We start from the raw sequence: 19881 nt of genomic DNA, 5'->3' as shown, positions 1-19881 counted from the left end.
TAAGAAATATGCTTTTGTTGCATAAAAGCATTGAAATTTCTAGGTTGTTAATGCCTTTTGCAGCATCAAATGGCTTTATTCTAATACCAGATTCCAGCCATTTAATCCAAGGGTAATTATCAAGTAAATACTGTATATACTCTCCATGATGGAAGCAATTGGGAATCCTGAAGAATTTGATACAATCATTGGCCTAAAATAGCTTATAAGTGGGACTCAAATGTAAGATGAGCACATATGTTATAGGAAGGGAACTGTTCAGACATTCAAAACCTCTTAAATGACATGGAACCAATTCAGAGCAAAAGGAATTCAGAAGGATTCCAAGACACCATTTGCAGTAAAATCAGATCTTACCACCGAACAATGCCAATCAGCTTGGAAAACTGTCTCTGGAGTTTCTTACATAATGGCTGTATTTGTCTATTCAACTTGTTTCTTTTTCTGGTCAGGAAAAAGTATGCATAGTTTAATACTCCAAGGTTGTTTATAATTTTGACTAATTTTGTTTTGTCTTATTTCAGTCTTATTAGTCTATCAGAAAGCACATGATTTTTAAAAATCCAAAGATAACAGGATAAAGTAAATAAAAGAATAAGTTTTTCCCCTTTATAATGATTTGCTAACAGTCTTTTTCCAGATGTATTTCTGTGGTTAAATTCATGTACACACACAGAACATACGTGGATAAAAACACAGACATACATATAGAGCTATATTGTGTATAAATATATATATATTTAGTTTTAAATTTTGTTTATAAAATTTTGTTTCAATTTTAATTTGAAATATAGGTATCTGTTCATGTTGGTACACAGCACAACAATGTCATTGTATTTAAAAATAATACTAAATTCCTCAAAACAAACAGCTACTAAGCCAGTAATAATATGGCTAAGATTTTTTAAATTAAAGATTTACTTTTTATTTTATGTGTAACAGAAAAGGTTTTGCCTGTGTGAGTGTGAGTGTGAGTGTGAGTGTGTGTGTGTGTGTGTGTGTGTAACACGTGTGTGACTGGATCTTGAGTGGGCCAGGAGATACCACCTTGCCTCCTGGAATTGGGATTACAGATGGTTGGGAGCTGTCGTGTGGGTGCTGGGACAGAACCCCCGGCCCTGTGCAAGAACAGCCAGTGTCTTACCCACTCCAGCCCCAACACTGCTAACTCACGAAGGCTTACAACCTTCCCAGCAGTTGTGCACTGTCCCCAGAACAAAGCATCCTATGTAGCCACCACCAAATCACGTGAGAGTTCCGCACGCCACAGCGGAGGAACCAGGCATGAGGATTTGATTGGCTTGTCCAAATCACATAGATAGTAAGTGCTGGGGGCAAAGGTTGCTCCCAGAAGGCCTGAGTCCTTGTTTTATTTTAAAGTGTGTGTGTGTGTGTGTGTGTGTGTGTGTGTGTGTGTGTGTGTGTGTGTACACATATGAATGCACTGTCCTCTGAGACCAGGAGAGGGTCTGAATCCCTGGAGCTGGGGTTACATGTGATAGTGAACTGACTAGCAAGAGTTATGAGAACTGAACCTGAGTTCACTGGGAGAGCAGCCTCTTAAGCCCTGAGCCATCTCCCCAGTCCCTACTCCTTGTTTTTAACTAAAACATCCAAACTTGGGAGGCCCAGCTGGTGTACTCTAAACCCTCAATCTCCTAAAACGAATGAAGAAAACAGCCAGGTTAAGGGTGTGATGGTCACCGTATGCTAACCCTAGACCGACAGCGGCCTTGGTTTTGAAGTAAGCCATGCTCTCCTGAGACTGAGACTTGCTCTCATTATATTTGGAGCAATTTGGTGCTGAGACCCTCAGAAACTGCAGAGCACTGATTCTGAGTCTTGAGGAATAGGACCATGGAGTCTTCCAAATTAAGCACAAACCAGGATACGGCTCAGCTTGCCATCTCCTACAAAGAGCCTCTGTTACAGCATCTAACTTGTCAGTACCTGGAGATATCGTCACTGGAGTTCTCAGCTTCTCGATCTACTTCAATTAAGAAAGCTCTAGAATATTCCACCCCTGGTCATTTTTAGCTTCACTGAGAAAGGAGAGGGCCATTTGATCCCTTTGGAAGATCACTGGGATTGGAAGAAGAAAGAGGAAGACAGATCATATGGAGATCAGTGTGCTGGAGCAAGCAAGGCTACTCTAGGCAAAGGCTAGCCTGCGTGCAGTGTCTTGATCTCCACTCCATATTCCCACCAACAACCGGAAGAAGCGTTAGAGACAGCAAATGGCCTCTTCAGAGTCCTCAGGCAGGGTGGGGATGCTCTACTCTCCAGGGCCATCACCTTAGGTGCTCACAATGGAGCAGGGAAGTAGACAGACACAAAGCCATACAAGTTCTTGGGAGCCCTTCCCAGGACATCTGTCCTCCAGAGGCTGCCTAGGCATCTGGCACAGCCAACCTCTCCCCCTCGCTGCAGGGCCTGGAAACTGTTACAAACGGACAATATAGTACCATTGGCTTGTTACATAGTTTCTCCCTTGCCCCACCACACCAGACCTCCGATTTTATCCTCAAAGCACCCATCCTTTCAATAAAGCATGACCAGCTCACTCATATTTTCTATATTCATTTGCTTTTCCATATTCATTTGCTCACGTAGTCATTCACCCAATTTTAGGGAAAATTTTCCAGTTAGTAACAATCGTACCTTGGATAAATCTAATCGGCTACAATGCTGCCACGGCTCGAAGTATTCAGTTTTTAAGAACACCTCTGCATCAAAGTGGTCGGTTAACTCAGCGGGTGATGTGCCAGCCCTCTAAGCATGAGGACCTGAGTTTGGATCCTAAGCACCTATGCAAAAGCATGGTGATGGTGCTAGCTGGTTTTTATCACAAACCTTGACACACCAGTATTCCTCCGTGGCCTCCGCATCCGCCCCATCTTGATCTTGAGTTCCTGCCTTGGTTTCCCTTGATGGACTGTGATCTGGAATATCTAAGCCTGGCAAACTCTTTCCTCCTCACTTTGCTTTTGGTTATATCACAGAAATAGAAACTGTGACTAAGACATTAATGAACCATGGGGGGGGGGGGCACCTGAGCAGAGATGGAGTAAAGACAGGGAGATTCCTGGAGCTGGCTGCCCAGTCAGTGTAGCTGTCTCAAGAAAAAAAAAAAAATGTAGATAGTGATAGCGGTAGACACCTGAGGTCCACCTCTGCTTTACACATGCGCGCTCGCGTGCACACACACACACACACCCCTTCTTCATTAACTTTCAAAAACCCACTTTAGTCTTAGCCTAGACACCTAGAGGTACTACACTAAAGCCTCCAGAGGTTTTCTTCAAAGGAAAGAAACCCCTGCCCGTGGGGAGAGATGTTCGAGAGAAAACAGGAATGTGTTTTGTTTTGAGACTATGCCTTGCACTCCTCAGTCTCCTGAGGCCTGGGTTTGCAGGTTTATGAATGGTAAAGCGGACTTTTCATGTCCCATAAGTCAGATCCCACGCAGTATTCCACTCTGGCTGCCCCAGAGCCCCTGGCTGCCAAGCTTTAGACAGGAGTGACGTGACGGGGCAGCTGTCCACTCTCCATGCCGTCCTTGAGGGCTCAGAGGCTTCCTGGATGTCCCCACTGCAGCTTCGGCTGGGAGACAGTGGGGAAGACACACTTGGGAAAGCATGCTCCAGGTGGAGAAACCGCAGCGCAGGCAGGTCTGCTCTGGGCACGCTGCTCTTGTTACAGGGAACGCACGAACAAGGGGAGGACTGTCCTGATGCAGAGGACAGTTTTCTCTGATGGCGGCGCATGGCGGTGACAGGGAGGCAGCCCTGAAGTCCTGCCGGAGCTAAACCTCTGCTTCTTTCTGAAACTGACCGGTGATAAAGAAATGAGAATATCGTGACACTCTTTTTACTTTTGTCCCCTTTTTTTTCTGGAGGGCAGGCAAGAAAGAGTCTTGGGTACCCAGACTGACCAGAAAACTCTGCTGTGTGACTATGGATGACCTTGAACTCCTGCCTCCACCTTCCATGGGCGAGGATTACAGAGGTCAACAGACATATACCCCCCAAGGAAGGGGTCAGGAGATAGCTCAACTGTAAAGTCCTGGTGTACAAGCGTGAAGACCTGAGCTCAGGTCCCCAGGACCCACATACGGCAGGGATGTGCTAGTGTGCGATCCCAGCCCTCCTGCTTCCTGATTGGAGGAGACAGGAGGATCCCTAGAAGGTGAAGGCCAGCTAGCCTGGCACAGGCAGACGTGAAAAAGAGACCCTCTCAAACCAAGAGAAAGGTGAGGAGCCACACCCAAGACTGTCCTCCGACCTCCACATACTCATGGTAGCATATGTACCATGCATACCTGCATTCTCACACACACACACACACACACACACACACACACACACACAGGACTTAAAAACAAGACAAAACTTCAAGGAGAGCCCCACAGAGCAGGAAGATAAATGAAGAAGCCTGTTTCCTGTTTCTGGAAAGATCAGCAAGCACTCTGTCGAAAGCACAGCGGTCTGAGGAGACGTGGGCTGGACTTTTTCCGTATCTCAACTTGTTGGTTTGGGTTTTGTTTCGTTTTCACATAAGACAGGAACTGCACAAGCGAAAAAGCATTTTGCCTTCCATTGAGACTTCTGGAATCCCCAATTTGATAGGTGTTTATGAAACTTAAAACTGTAATGTGAGATATAAATGCCCGCCTACTCAGTACCTACTGAGCACAGCACTGTCTGGCTCCATGCTTCGAATGGTCTCTGCTTCTTACATCATGGAGTCATTGGGTGGTACCACTGATACCATCTGACCGGGTCATATGAATGGCAGCCTTTAGAGTCGAAGGAATAAGCCCAACACTCTGATGCATATTAGAAAAAAATGTTAATGTGACATGGCTTTGTTTCTATTTAAAATCTATAATTTCTACATAAATAGAAAAAAAATCCAGATAAACACAGTCCCAGAGTGTTTTCCGTGATCACTTCTAGGGAGAGGGCAATGCTTGGTTTCCTTGTCTTTTTGTTTTAATGTGTACTTGGCATTCCCTGTCTGCCAGCAAGTTGTGGTAAGCAAAAAGAGAGTGTCCCTTGGGAAGTGAAACTGCCCCCATCTGAGACTCAGCAGGCGACATCAGGAAGAGCAGCTCACAGCCAAGGGCACCAAGCTGGCATGGGAGAGGGGATGAGAACACACACTGAGAATGACTGGGGCAGAAAGCTATCAGGAAAATAACAGGCTGGGCCAACATGCTTGCCATGCCCAGCACTCAGGAGGCTGAGGCAAGAGGACTGCCCCAAGTTCAAGACCAACCTGGTCTACCTAGTGAGATCCAAGCTAGCCTAGACTCTAGAGTGAGATCCTGCATAAGAAACAAGAACAAACAAAAAGCAAGAACAATAACATGCCGCATAACGGGAGTTCAAGGTCACCCTTAGCTGTACAGTTAGTTCCCAAGACCAGCCTATGCTACATAAATGGTTGTCTTAGCAACAACATACAAACTCAGGGACGGGGAAGGAAGAGGAGAGGAGAGGAGAGGAGAGGAGAGGAGAGGAGAGGAGAGGAGAGGAGAGGAGAGGAGAGGAGAGGAGAGGAGAGAAAGCTAAACCATAAGCCCTTTTGTTAAGCATATGTTTTGTTTTGCTTTTAGGTTTACTGAGATCCCTGGATTCATCAATAGAGCACCTACCTTCTAACACGTACACATCACACTTGCTTTCAACGCATGACCCCATCAGTGAAGTCGCTGCTTTTCCTCCAGGATACCATTCCTGCCTTCTCTAACTGGAGCCCCCAGCCCACTGCCCATCGTGCCCACCGCAGTGTGTCCATGCCTCTGTTAATTCTTCTCTCACGATGTGCTCACACGTCTCTTCATGATGAGTACTAACTGTGGTGTCCATGGACCACATCCCTCACCGCAGGTACTCAGCACCCTCGACCTGGAATGCTCAGAGTACTAAGAACGTAGCTGGCTTCTACGGGAACACTAATCCCCAAGAGGGAAACAAAGCAGCAGCAAACGGCTGGACTTCTGTCCTGAAGCTAGTGTTTCCCACTGCACTCGGCCATGGCGGCCTTTCGCTCATCAGGTGTAGCATGCACATCTACTGGGCTAACACAGGAATGACTTCCGCCCTGCAGAATCCTGTCTGTGTCTTTAGTCCAGCGGTGTGTGCACGCTCCAGCCTTAGGGGATATGGGATGGACAGTTGAGTGGTATGTCGCCTCAGCCTCTGTCCTGAGCACTCCATGTGTGTCGTGGGGGACTCAAGGCACTCTTCCTGACTCATTTGGCTCCTATCTCCCTGCTCAGCTACTCTCTCTCTCCTTTCCACATGACTTCCCATCCCTTGCAAATGAAAACACTGTCTTCTAAGAACAGGGACTGTCGGAGCCATAGACCTCCCGTGACTCTCCCTCCAAGTTGTCTCCTTTCTCGCCATCCCTGTGCCCTGTGCCTGGGGATCTTGAGCTCCCTGTCACTAATTCCAGCTTCCTCAGGGCCTCTGCAGCCCCTCAAGGCCATTCTCAACTCACACCTTTACTTTTCATCAATCTCAGCCGCTTTAAGAAGGCCGGGGCAGTAACACTGGAAGCTCTGGCTTCCAGTCTTGACGGTCTCTGTGCCTGGGGATGGGTGGTGCTTATATTCCTCTGGCTTCTGGTCTGTTTGCCTATCTTATTTTGTCTGTGCTGTTTTCTTTGTTTCTGTGATTTTGCTGGAAGGCACTGCCAACCCCTTTGAAGGTATTACCTATTTTAAATAAACATGATCCAAAGTTCCCCAGGCTACAAAGTAGCAAACAGAGCTTCCTGTTTTTTCCAACAAAGTGCCAGTATAAACAGCCAGATGTCCTTGGCTTCCCAGGACACAGGCTGCTTCAACCTTCCAAGGGTCATTGAAACCTGTGGGAGATGGCCGCAGCCCCCAAGGCTTTTGTACAGTGGAACACAGTGGAACCCTTTGTAGGAGGCTGTAACTCCCAAAGGCTCTTCAAGCTCTTTGCCTTCAGATAAGAGTTGGCTAAAAATACCTTTACATTTCGGGTGGTGACTTGGGACATTCTCTTAGAACTAGAGAATACAAAATGTCTATTTTTACTTGTTTAGCAGTACTGGGAATGGAACTGGGGGCCTCTTGCCTGCTTGGCAAGAACTCTTCCACTGAGCTATCACCCGAGCCCACAAAATGATCACGTAGTAGTCTTCAAAATCACAACTACAGAAGCCCTTTTCTAAACCACCACCTCAGGCCAACACAACACAAACATGCAACCTGTTCTTGGAGAAAGAAGGAACTAGGTGCAGAAGCATCAATGGTAGATCAACACCCAGGAACAGAGCATCTCCTTAAGACTCTGAAATAGAAACAAAGTCAGCCATGCCAGTAGGCATATGCAGTACGTTTTAAAAAACAATTTGGGGGCTGGAGGTAGGGCTCGGTGGATAGGAGTGATTTCTGTGAAAGTTTGAGGGCCTAAATTTAGATCCTCACACATAAGAAGCATAGAGTGGCAATGTACATGCCTGTAGTCCCAGCACTAAGGGAGAGACAGGAGGCTCACCGGGACTTGCTGGCTGCTGGTCTAGCTCTAGGCTCAGTAGAGACCCTGCCTAAAAGGAATAAGGTGGAGAGAGAGAGAGAGCAGTGATAGGCACCTGGCATCCTCTTCTGGCCTCCAAGCACACATCTATCTGTCTGTCTGTCTGTCTATCTATCTATCATCTATCTATCTGTCTATCTACCTACCTACCTATCTATCTTCTCTCCTCCCCCCACTAGTAAAAAAGATAATTTTGCAAGCCTTAAATTATTTGTATCTTTTCATTAAATTTCTAGGATTAGTATAATTAGTATAGAAATCCTAGTATAGCTTGTAAATGGGAGGGGGACCTTTGAACTGTTAACTCATGCTGAGTGTGGCTGCTCACACTTAAAGCCCCAGCATTGAGGAAGCTGAGCAGGAAGGTTTTAAGTTCAAGTTTAGCTTGCAGTATAAAGCGAGATCCTGACTCAATAAAGCAACAACAAAAATACAACTAACCAAATAAACACAAATTTCAGTACAGTGCTCATGTGTTCAGTACGACAAAAGCCAGCACACACAGGGACATACAGGCACCCACAACCAATATACTGCAATGTCCGACAATCTCGACGTGTTATCAGTGGGATTTTACTTAACACATTTGAAAGTTAATTCTTATGACTAAGAAAGAGTCCTAGTTCAATTTTAATTGAAAAAGTATAAAACTGTCACATAAAAGTTAATGTTGAGAAAATAACACAAGGTATGACATATTAATACAATACTTCCTTTATAAATAATGCTTTCATCAATTCTTTGAGAATTTCAGTCTATGTATTCTGACATATTCACTCCCCTCTCCCACCTCTTTATCACCCAACTTTTGTCTGTCTGTCTATCTATCCATTCATCCATCCATTTCTATCTATCTATCTATCTATCTATCTATCTATCATCTATCTATATCTCCCCCCCTCATCAAGTCCATAAAACTGTTTCTTAACAAACTCCAACTTTGCTTAAAAAAATAAAAATGTAGCCAGGCGGCGGTGGCTCACGCCTTTAATCCCAGCACTCGGGAGGCAGAGGCAAGCGGATCTTTGTGAGTTCAAGGCCAGCCTGGGCTACCAAGCGAGTCGCAGGAAAGGCGCAAAGCTACACAGAGAAACCCTGTCTTGAAAAACCAAAATAAATAAATAAAAATGTATCCTTTTTACAATAAAATGTTTCTTCAATAAGAACTAATTCAAAAGGATATGATAGGGGTTTATATGATCATAGAATGTTTATTGCTGTGGGATGTCCTGTATGTCCTGTGGGAGCCCGTTCTCGGGTTCCTCGTGGCTTTACCCGGCAGGTCCACATAGAGGATGATTAGGACCATGGGCCTGAGTGCAGGTGTCTGAGATGGTCTGCACTTGGCTGTGCTGGGGGATGGTCTGTATGTCAAGTTGCTCTGATTGGTCAATAAATAAAACACTGTTTGGCCTGTGGCTGGGCAGGAAGTATAGGCGGGACTAACAGAGAGGAGAAATAAAAGAACAGGAAGGCAGAAGGAGTCACTGCCAGCCTCCACCTTGACAAGCAGCATGAAAAGATGCCGGTAAGCCACGAGCTGCGTGGCAGGGTATAGATTTGTGGAAATGGATTAATTTAAGCTATAAGAACAGTTAGCAAGAAGCCTGCCACAGCCATACAGTTTGTAAGCAATATAAGTCTCTGTGTTTACTTGGTTGGGTCTGAGCGGCTGTGGGACTGGCGGGTGACAAAGATTTGTCCTGACTGTGGGCAAGGCTGCAGAACTCTAGCTACAGTTTATGTTTAATTTAAAGTAAAATATCAGAAGAGAATCATCCCTGATTTCAGACAAAACAATGTATGAAACAGAAGGAGCAGAGGAGCAGTAATTGGAGGAAAAGTGAGGCCGTTCATATGGCACATCAGGAAGTCAGAAGTGAGAGAAGCCCAGAAGGTGGGCTCACCCTTCAAAATCCACCCCTAGTGATCCACTCCTTCCAGCTAGGCTCCACCCCCTAAATGTTCCCTGGTCTTCCAAAATAGCAACATCGGTAGGGAAGGAGCCTTCAAAAGACAAACCCATGGGGGACATTCCACAACCCAACCAGAACATGCTCTGTTGGGAAGGAGCCTTCAAAAGACAAACCCATGGGGGACATTCCACAACCCAACCAGAACATGCTCTGAACCACTAAATGGCAAATTGTTATGGCAGCCACAGAAAACTAATGTTTTTGCTGTGCAAGATGTGTGAGCAGATAATAGGCAGGCTCAGTTTGGACTAAAATCTAGTAAAACAGTTTAGCTTTCTCAAAAATTGATTCAATACCGGACTGAATAGTCAAGGGAGATTAGGATCTCCTCCTTTGGATATGATGATGTAAACAGCTTGTCTAGCAATTTGAAACCAGGCTGATTTTGTTTCCCCAAAGACACTGGAAATATCAAGATACATCTTCGATTGTCTCCGTTGTCAGGGGGTTGCTAGTGACACAGAATGGGCAGAGGCCCAGCATGCTGTTAAATATTCTCAATGCACAGACTGCCTCCCACCATATACAGATACCCCAAATCATCAATGACTGGGATTAAGAACCCCTGGTCCAGCCAGATGTGGTGGCACATGCCTTTAATCCCAGCACTCGGGAGGCAGAGGCAGGCGGGTCTCTTGAGTTCAAGGCCAGCCTGGTCTACAGAGTGAGATCCAGAACAGCCAGGGCTACACAGGGAAACCCTGTCTGGAAACAAACAAACTAACTAACTAACTAACTAACAAAAAGGAACCTCTGATCCACAAGGAAGCTGAAACAACTGCATCTTGTTTAATGAGGAAGAACCAGTGGCTGAGGAGGTGGCTCGCACTACAAGCACAGGGACTGGAGTTGGATCCCTGAGTGCAGGTAAAAAGTAAGGCACCCTGGCACACCCTTGTAACCCCACACCGCAGAGGGAGAGACAGGAAGATGCTTGGAGCTCCACAACCAGGCAGCTGGGCCTACGCCAATGAGCTCTAAACTAAAGAGACCTGTCTTAAAACACAAGGTGTCCGGCTCCCACAGAACGACACCTGAGGCTGTTCTCTGGTCTCTACTTGGCTTGTGTACACATGTACCAATGTACCTCACACCTGCACACATACACTAAGTGCACATACACACAAAAGAAATGACATTTCATATTGTCCAGGTACCTGGACAAAAGGAAAACATCGATAACTGGTTCGTTTATTTTTATTATTTTATAGCTATTTATTAATTCAGTGGTTTTTCCGAGACAGGGTTTCTCTGTGTAACAATCCTGGCTGTCCTGGAACTTGCTTTGTAGAGCAGGCTGGCCTCAAACTCACAGAGATCTGCCTGCCTCTGCCTCCCAAGTTCTAGGATTAAAGGTATGAGCTACCACACTTGGCTATTCTTTTTTTTTTTTTTTAATCTTATGGGCAGGTGTTTTGCCTGCATGCATGTCTGTATGAAGATGTCAAATCCCCTGGAGCTAGAGCTACAGACAGTTGTGAGCTGCCATGTGAGTGCTAGGAACTGAACCCAGGTCCTCTGGAAGAGCAGCCAGTGCTCTTAACTGCTGAGCCATCTCTCCAGCCCCCAATAATTGGTTCATTTATAATAGCTACCTCAATTGTCACTTGAAGTTGAACACTGTTAATGGTTCCCTTTCTAGGGATACTAAAACAAGGACAGTTTGTGGATGGGATTGGACTCTCTTGTCCCCACTTCATTAAACATTTGGTGTATGTTTTTTTAAGTCAGCAAAACAATTCCTGTCCAATATGTGCTAATATCAAAACTAAGAAAGAGAACAGTTATTTACCCTCTTAACACAATGCCCATTCTTATCTCATTATCTCATGAACTCAGAACTTAATGTCACTTTACCTCACAGGGATAAGAATCATGAAACTTCTGCAGAAGTGTCTAATCATGCTTTGGGGACAGTTCATATGATTCTTGCATAATCATTTCACAACATCAGAAAAGAACTGTGGTCAAGAAAAGGAAACTAGCCAGGGGCGGTGTGGTGCACACCTTTAACTCCAGCACTCGGGAGACAGAGGCAGGCGGATCTCTGTGAGTTCAAGGCCAGCCTGGTCTACAGAGTGAGTTCCAGGAAAGGCTCCAAAGCTACACAGAGAAACCTTGTCTCGAAAAAAACAAAAAGAAAAGGAAAGGAAACTAAAATGCAGTTCTTCGCTGTTAGGAAAACAGCACAGCTACTTGCGGTAAAAACGTGCACCCAGGGGCTGGAGAGATGGCTCGGTACTTCAGAGCAGTGGCTGCTTTTCCAGAAGACTGGGGTTTGACTCCCAGCACCCACATGGCAGCTCACAACTGTCTTTAACTCTATTCCTCAAGGACCTGACACCCTCATCAGAATTCCAGAGGCATCAGGCATGCACATGGTGCACAGACATACATGTAAGCAAAACACCCATACACCTAAAATAAAATTATATAAATTAAAAAATCAAAAACCCCATTTCCAGTGTGCAAATGTCCAGGTTTTGTTCATGCCTCCACAGGGGGAAAAAATCACACAACATAGTGCCCGAGTTAATCTGTCCTTCCATGCTTTACATTATGGTTCCTCTTTGGGGCTCTCATAAGTAACATCCAGGATTCCTTAAACACATGACAGTTGATCTGATAACCAAGAAAGCTGCTAAGTGATTAACGGGTGGGTGGCGTACACAGTGCACACACACTGGGCAAGAGGTGGTTCACATTCCTGAGCAGGCTGGGCTGAAGTAGAGTGGGGTATCATGACGTCTCATTATCCTACTCAGAATGGTATGCAACTTAACATTCATGAATGGTTTATTTGGGGAATGTTCCACTTCATACTTCCTGGTCATCATTTGACCATGAGTGATTGAGATCATAGGTCAGGGAGGGTTGCTGCTATAATGGGGGTCATAAAGGGAAGGGAGTTCTGAGATCTCTTAACAGAGTCTTCAAATACTCAAGCACACAGATGCCTACCTGTCAGATGAGGTTAAAAAATAAGTACCAACTCCCAGACTTTACCAACAGGTCTTGATGATGGCTTATGTATGAGGTGAAACGAGAAAAAGAAAACTATGAAAGCATCTATCTAGATGAGGGCTGCCAGTAATGATAACTGACAATACCATGCAACATCTTAAGTGTTTTATACAAATGACCTCTACAGAGCTCAATAGACATAAGAGAAAACAGCAATGGGATGGAGGTGTGGGAGCTAAATGATGTGGCCAACATCACAGAGATAGGAGACAGCTAAGCCAGAATCTGAACTTAGGCCCCGACTCTAAAACAGGAGTTCTTAGCCTTCTCATGCCTGGCATTTCAGGCTGACAAATCATGGCTGTATGGGTGGCCTGTGCTTCATAGGATGTTTATAGCAGCATCTCTGACCTCTACTCATTAGATGCCAACAGTGTACCCCACTGTGGCAACCAGATATGTGTTTGTGTATGTGGATATTTGTCGAAATCCCATGGGGAAGCAAGAATCGTTGTCAGCTGAAAGCCACTAGGCTGTGGGATGTCTGTCTTTCTGGATGCTGTGGGATGTCTTTCTGTACGCTGTGAATATGTGTTGCTCCAACTACTTAATAAATAAAGCTGCATTGGCCTATGGCAGGGCAGGATGGAGCAGGTGGGAGATCCAAGAGGGATAGAGAGAGGGAAAGGCAGGGTGGGGGGTGGGGAGCTGCCACCAGGAGAACAAGATATGAGAGAGCAGGTAATGCCATGGCCACATGGCAACACATAGATTAATAGAAATGGGTTAATTTAAGATGAAAGAGCTAACTAGCAAGAAGCCGGAGCTATAGGCCATACAGTTATAATTAATAGTAAGCCTCTGAGTGATTATTTTATAAGTGGCTGCAGGAGTGCAGGGCAGGTGGGACCGGAGAAACTTCCGGCAACACCACTATATACTTCTTAGTTCTGCTAAGGACTCAGGAGCAATCAAACTGGAAAATAAGCCCTAAAAATGAGCCAAAAAGAATAAGGAATTGGCAATAACTAACTAAATAAATAAATAAACTAATCCAGTACAACCTAAAAACATCCCAGGCTGCATAACCGAAGCACAATAGCGTCCTAGAGAGAGGTAAGCCACCCTCCCACTGTACCCTGTACCTGCTAGACAGTTGGCAGTCTACTAATTGGTGGGGATTTAAGGATTTTAATCAATGAGCGTTTATGCAAAGATACAATAACCGAACAGTAACCTGAATGACAAAGGGTCAGGACCACAAGTCACAGGAGCTGCTGGAGCAATACAGAAAACTCATGTGGTTCCTGACAGATACAGTTCCACACAGAGGGTCTTAGCCTGTTGCTAGGCAGACTCAGACTTCAGTAATTGGCTAATGGAGCCTTTCAATAGTTGGAAGACGCAGGTCTGCGCTCTACCGATGGAGGATGCTGTACTAAGTGAGACAAGCTGACTAGACAGTGCACTCTGACCTGACGTCAAAATTTGAAGTCCACGGGAATCTTACATGAGGAAAACAGACCTATGCCATGGAATGGGAATGGTGACAAGCTGGACCAGCCACAAAGGAGCATCCCCATCCCACTCCAGTAGATTGCTTCCGTGTAGGAACGAGAGCTGAATGTCACTACATCCTTTAGCTGTTTTCAAGAAAAACTGGGTGACCACATTTGCCTGTAATAGTCACTGATTTTTGAAGGATTATCAAGAAATTGAACCTTTCCATACATCGTACGAATTAAACAAAAATAGCTCTACAGTCCTTGAGGCTGAAATGATGGCTCGGTTGTGAATTTCCCGCAGCAAAAGCATGAGGACCCAAGTTCAGATCCCCAGAACCCTTATACAGAACAGGGTGTGGTGGCGAGCATCAGTCGTCTGAACGCTGGAAGGTGGAAGCAGGAGGGGGTTGCAGACTGCCCAGCCAGCCAATCTAGTTAAATAAGGGAGTTCAGCAAGAGATAGACTCAAAAAAAATTTTTTTTTAAAGTGTGGTATGACAGTGGGAGATAGGCACCACCGACTCCTGGCTTCCTCATGTGTGTGCACAGGAAAGCACACATGCACATGCACACATATGCCACACACAAAAATGAGAGAGGGAGAGAGAGAGAGAGAGAGAGAGAGAGAGAGAGAGAGAGAGAGAGAGAGAGAGAGAGAGAGAGAGAATGAATATCAACAGAAGACGTTCGGCCAAAGAAGAGATTGTGACCTCTCCCTTAAAGATGCCCCCACGAGCTCCCAATCCTAAGGAAATATGGTAGATATGTCCCAGAATCATTGTCACATCTTGTCACCAATTTGAATCAGCAGGCTGACTACTTGAGAATCAAACGCAGACATCGACTCAATGACTAATTAGAGGCATTTAGTAAGAGAATGTAACCCGCAGGCTGTCATGAGCACTAACATTTCCACAGCACACAATGCAAATAAGGAAGAGGCCCCTCTTCTTCGGAACGAGGACTTCTCATTCTTGTACGTTGTACCTCAAAGTAAGCGAGGGAGAAGTGGTTGGAAGAAGGGTTGCCTCAATTGGTGGTGAGTTGTCCCGTCACGGCAGGGTCATCTCTCCTCCAGTGAAGTAAACAACTTCAAAACCCTCACCTCTAACTTGGTCAGCCATCCACCAGGGAAGCTGCAGAGCCTCCTCTGAGAGAGAATGCCCCACTAAGGGAAAGCTATTCAGTGCTTGTCAGGGCCCTCCCGATGAATTCTGCTGCCCCATGGAGATTTCCATTCAGCAGAGCTGTGCACTCTTGGACACTGGCAGGGCCCTCTCCAGGACAAAGACTCATTTGTCCTCTGAAAAGTTTTTCAACTTCTTTTTTCCCAATTCCCAGTTTCAAATGTTATATTTTTGTATTTTTCTTGAGCACGTTCAACTTGTAAGATGAAATTAGCTGTTGTTTTAGCCTTTACGTCATTGTGTTCTATCGTGGTTCATCTAATGGTTTCTGACGTTCCAGAGAGAGCAAAGTGTTGTATTGTATTGTATTCTGCTATAATGTGGTGTGTGTATGTGTGTGTGTGTGTGTGTGTGTGTGTGTGTGAGAGAGAGAGAGAGGGGGGGGGGAGATTTACACATTATTAGCAAAGAGTATTAGTAATAAGATCTTATATACTCTAAAAAAGGAGTCCATTCATAATGTTTTTTAAAGCACACTTATTAGCTGGTTTTTCTTACAGAAGTTCAGGGGCAGCGATGATAGATCCATTTTGTAGGTGGAAAATTTAAGACACAGAAACATTACATACATAACCTTTCACTCTACTTTCAAAATCTACCCTGTGCCCATCTGTCACTTACAGCCTTGACTAGACTACCACCAGCTAATCTAAAGCTGCATCCTCTCCTGCTTCTTCATACACTCCATCCTCCACACCACACCCAGTTCAACCTCACAAAACTATGAATTCACACCTCTGCTTAGAACACACCCAGCTTCTTGCTGCCCTATTTGGAGTGAGACCTGCATTGTTTGATTTGGCCTCCGAGACTCTGGGTGACCTGGTCCCAGCCACCTTTTCCCTTCCCCCCTGCATCCAGCTCTCCTGTCCCTCTCCTCTCCAGCCACTCTGGCCTTCCCAACTGTGCCTTCTGTACACTGCACTCGATTCCCACACACCCATCCAGTAGGTCCCTCTGCTAAAAACATTTCTTTTTCAGGGGTCCCATCTCAAGGATTTTTTTTCAGAGAAATCTCTCCTCAAAACTCCAAAGAGCTGAATATAGCTAAGATCCCTCACACTTCTTGCGGAGGACCACCGTTCAGCTCCCAGCACCCACACAGTAGCTCACAACCATCACTAAATATGGTTCCCGGGAATCTGATGCCATCTTCCTGCATGTAGGCAAATATTTATACACAAAAATAAAAAAAAAAAATCTAAAAAAGGAGGAGCTGAATCCAAGAAGTCAGGCCCCTGCTATCTGCCCAACACATGTCTACACATTTAAGCCTGTATGGACAGCATTGTACTACAGATCTTGGCTTTTCTTCTAAACATTTATTACTGTCTGAACTCACTCCGATCATTCCCTAATTTTTGCTCATCTCTTGATTCCAAAATTCTTTGACACTAGAAAGTGTATCTAACTTACTGTTCCACATGCACACCCTGGTCCATAGTAGCATCCATCCATCTATCTATCTATCTATCTATCTATCTATCTATCTATCTCTACTACCTTACCTGTTGTCTGTTCCAGAGTTCTGGACTGAATCAGGCTTTGCACATGCTAGGCAAGTTCTCTATCCCCCCTGCCCACGGTATTTTTGTTGAGACATGACGTTTTGTAGAGCCCAAGCTGGGCCTTGAATATGTGAGACTGCCCTGCTTCAGCCTCCCCAGCACTTTAAATACAGAGCAGCACCCGGCAACTGATGTGTTGACATAGCTGATGAAGGAATGAACCCAGCTTTTGCTAAGAGTCAGCTACCAATTAATTCAGTGTGTGTTCTTACAGTGACTTTCCTTCTCCGCTGCTAAGTTTACTTAAAAACAAGTCATACAGTCTGTGTGAGCCTGTTCTGTTTACTGTGTTAGAAGTTGCTTACATAAAATTTTTCACAGCAGGGGCTGGAGAGATGGCTCAGTGCTTAAGAACATTGGCTGCTCTTCCAGAAGACCTGAGTTCAATTTCCAGGACCCACATGACAGCTCACAACTGTCTGTAACTCCAGTTCCAGGGGAACTTCACACCAATGCACATAAAATAAAGTTAAATAAATTATGAAAAAAAATGTTTTTTTCGCAGCAGCAGTGATGGTATGCCAGAGGTGGCTGGTATTTCATAGAGAAAGGCAATGGGAACATTCTATCCAGGCCAGCAGACTGCAGAGCTTCCTTAGAATCCCGGAACAACGTGATTTAGAACTAATCGTCCCCTCGTTCAATTTCTTTCTATTTAATACTTTATCATTCCAGCTTAACTTGATGGAAGTGTTTCTGTGTTTCTCAGAGTCAGTGGGTCAGTCAGGCTCATAATTGTGAATCATGAATCATGAAAAATGGCAGGCCTAACATACAGAGCACTCGGGGTGGGGGTGAGGGACTCCTGAGAGATGGCTCCATGATGAAGAGCACTGGCTGCTCTAATAGAGGACCTAGGTTCAACTCCCAGTACCCACATGGCAGCTCGAAATCTCTGTGATTTCAGTTCCAGGGGATCTGGTGCCCTTCTCCTGCCCCTCCTAGGCATCAGGTACACACATGGTGCACAGGCAACACCCAATATACATAAAATAAAATATTGTTAAAAATAGGATTGGGGATGTAGCTTAATTGGTAGAATGCTTGCCCGGCATGCCCTGGAGTTGATCCCCAGTGCCTAATAGACCAGGCGAGGGTGCCTCAGGCCAGTGGTCCCACATGTCAGGAGACTGAGACACCAAAGATCAAAGTTCAAGGTTCTCAGCTATACAGCAAGTTGGAACCCAGTCTGGGCCACATGTACCCTTTAGGATGAAAAGATAACAAGAGGGTCCCCCTTAAAGAAGTTCTTCCCAGGGACCCCCATCCCAAGCACCCCATTGTCTCTTCTCTTACTGCTCGATGCTGAGGCAGAATCAAAAGTGGATGTTAAATTGTATTTGTTTACAAACCAAACTATTGGGGGGGGGGGTTAGTTAGGTATGTAGGAGTTCCTTATGGCCTGTGAGCAGACACAGTGGAGAAGAGTTCAAAGCCAGCTACCTGGTTATGAGGGAAACCTGGACCCGACCTTCACACCTCACGGGGGATTGATTTCTCAATTTAATGAGTGGCTGAGACTCAATGACATGCCTCCTCTCAAGCACTCAGTGGCTCAGGATGTTGAGCCTTTGGCATCAGTGTCACTGAGGTCAGTGACAGTCTGGAATGACAGACCATGGTAGCAGTTCAAGGATGGTTTCAGCATGTGGGGAGGGAAGGCTCTGTACACTGATGTCCGAGGAAGGAAAATCACTCTCAATGCCTGACAGCAAGGAGCGGAAGCCGGCATGCCGAGGATGCTAAATCAACAAGCCTTCTCTATCATAAGAGTACCCGAGTCCTCTTGGTGAGAAAAACCCGCCTGGATGCTGACATCTCTCAGGCCCCCGGTTGCCAGGTCTAACTCTTTGTTTTGACTCTGGTGCCCTGACCCAGGAGTTCAATGTGACTCCAAGATTTGCTTGCCAGCCTCTGGGGTTGTCCCTGCTTCAGGGGATACATTTCCCCCGCTCCTGCTCATACACCAGTCTCCCCCAGCTCTGCATTCTCATTTGGGTCAAAGATAATTTGTGCAAGTCTGATTTGGTAACGTGTGCTGCCCAAACCAGAATCCGTGTGTCCTTTAGAGGTGACAGCTCCCGTGTGTGTAAGAGCCTGGCACACCTCTCCTGCCTTCCTTACCCGGACCTAACAGTGATTCCCATGAGTCCGAATGAAAACCCCAGGAAGACAGTGGTCTCTATTGTCTGGTTTTACTTGGCTTTGTAAAAATCCAGCCTAAAGGGTGGAATAACCAGCATTTTATCTGGCCAGCAGCAGGATGCTCCAACAATGAGAGATACGGCTTTATTATTCTATTTTCAGACTTCTTAAAGCTGGGCTATTCCTCACAAGGAAGTGTGTGTGTGTGTGTGTGTGTGTGTGTGTGTGTGTGTGTGTGTGCCGCCCAGTTGGCACTGAATTCTTAGGGTGACTTTCTCGGAAGGAATCCGACAGCTTCCCTCAGCAATTCTGGAGCTCTGTTCCTGGGGGCCTCCGAGGTCAGTCCAAGACTAAACAGGAGGACGCTGTGGTTCCAGCCCGCCCTCCCTGCCCGCCCGCGATCCGGTGTCCCCCACCACAGCCTGGTGATAGCCCATAGCTCAAGACCTGGGCGGTCCTGGGGCTCCTTACCTAGGCGCTGCGCTGTTACTTCGGAGTACCCGGGGTCCTGGGTGCACCAATGCCACCGGCGCCAGCCAGATCCAAGAGCCTCTCGCAGCCGACAATGCAGGTTTCCGGACAGTCGTTTTCACCCGGGGCTGGGGTATCTCGGAGGTGGGCTGAGCAGGCGCTTAAGATCTATCCTCAGGCTCGACCCTCCCCTCTCCTCCCCTCCCCTCCTCTCCCCTCCCTCCCCAGGTTGCTGTGGAGGAGGGACGGGGAGGAGCGTGTGGCCCAGCCTCCTGCCAGTTCTGAGCAGCTGCCACTCAAGCTCACACAGCACTCGCCCCAGGGCGGGCCACTACCTGGACCTCCCCAATTGCCCACGCGTGGATCCTGCCTACCTGAAGCTGTGGTGGGCTCCTAGGTTCCTAGTCAGACGCCCGAACCTCACCAGGTCTGTTACGCGGTGAGCTGTGTGCCACCCCCAAGCGTATCTTGCTAGTTTCATCCTGTTC

General features: G+C 46.1%; 1 protein-coding gene across 1 annotated transcript in view; it reads right to left on the bottom strand.

Moving 5' to 3' along the window:
* Pla2g7 (phospholipase A2 group VII) overlaps positions 1–19600 on the bottom strand; it is a 46292-nt gene extending 26692 nt beyond the window's left edge. Inside the window, exon 1 of the mRNA XM_028890701.2 lies at positions 19394–19600. The gene's annotated coding sequence lies outside the window, so the exon portion shown is untranslated. The remainder of the gene's footprint in view (positions 1–19393) is intronic.
* Between the last annotated feature and the right edge of the window lie 281 nt (positions 19601–19881).

Source organism: Peromyscus leucopus, chromosome 16_21, assembly GCF_004664715.2.
Source record: "Peromyscus leucopus breed LL Stock chromosome 16_21, UCI_PerLeu_2.1, whole genome shotgun sequence".
Lineage (NCBI taxonomy): Eukaryota > Metazoa > Chordata > Mammalia > Rodentia > Cricetidae > Peromyscus > Peromyscus leucopus.
The sequence above is the reverse complement of the archived record's forward strand: the minus strand, read 5'-3'. Positions and strand labels throughout refer to the sequence as shown.